General features: G+C 47.4%; 1 pseudogene; it reads right to left on the minus strand.

The window, feature by feature from the left end:
• Positions 1-589: 589 nt before the first annotated feature.
• LOC116585427 lies at positions 590-685 on the minus strand (annotated as a pseudogene).
• Positions 686-1153: the final 468 nt, after the last annotated feature.

The following is a 1153-nucleotide window of genomic DNA, read 5'->3' on the forward strand; positions in this document are numbered from 1 at the left end:
TGTGGATGCGTGGTCCTCCCAGCCCCCAGGCAAGGTCCACTGTCCCTGCAGGGCCTGGTTGCTCACCTGGGGGTGTGTTCCCTGCCCTACCCGGCCCTTCATGGTCCATGTGATGATAACAGGTCCCTGCCCCGCAGGTGTCCCAGGTGTGGCTGAGCCCTCTCGCCTGGGCTCACGGTTGGCACCTGCCTGGAGGCCTGGCTCCAGCTCCCATCTATATGGGTCAGGGGCGAGCAGACTACAGCTCCCAGGCCAAACCCCACCCGATGTCTGTTTTGTGCACCTGGCCTCTCGAGAATGGTTTTCTGTTTTTCAAAGGTTGAAAAGAGAAAAAGCAAAAGAAGAAAGTTTTGTGGCTTGAAAATTTTAGATGAAATATCAGTTTCTGTGTCTACAAATAAAGTTTTATTGGAACACAGACATGCCCCTTCACTCAGCCACTGTCTCTGGCAACTTTCCTGACGCAAGGGTGGAGGGAGGCTGTGTGGCCCTAGAGAGAAGAATGCTGGCTCTCTGGCCCTTTGCCCATGGTTTGCCAACTCCAGCTTGGTGCGTCATGGAAATAATAGTTTTGCTAATTATAGCTTTAAAAAAAATGGAATGCTTCACAGATTTGCATGGGTAGGGGCCATGCTAATTTTTTCTGTATGGTTCCAATTTTAGCATGTATGCTGCCAAAGTGAATGCTAGTGCTTCTTTTTTTTAAAAAAAACCTATAAAATTGGCAACTCTAAAAACATGTTTTGTGTGTTTTAAAAAATTGTGATGAAACACATTTAGCACAGTCTTTATTGTTGAGTCATCTGTGTGGGCATCATTCAGTGACATTAGATGTGTTCCTGGTATGCACCCACCACTGCCATTTTTATCCAAACCTTTCTCATCACCCCTGTAATGGTGGATTTTATGTGTCAGTGTGACTGAGCTGGGGGTGCCCAGATGTATGATTTGATTCTGGGAGCTTCTGGGGGGGGTGACTTTTGGATGAGTCAACATTTGAGTTAGTAGAGTGTGTAAAACATTGTTTTCTCCATGTGGGTGAGCCACATCTCATCAGTCGAGGACCTGAACATAACAAAAGACTGACCCTTCCCAAGGCGAGGGAACTCTTCTGCCTGGTGGCATTTAAAGTGGGACATGGGGTCTTTCTGGT

This window comes from Mustela erminea, chromosome 2 (assembly GCF_009829155.1).
Source record: "Mustela erminea isolate mMusErm1 chromosome 2, mMusErm1.Pri, whole genome shotgun sequence".
In the NCBI taxonomy this organism is placed as follows: domain Eukaryota; kingdom Metazoa; phylum Chordata; class Mammalia; order Carnivora; family Mustelidae; genus Mustela; species Mustela erminea.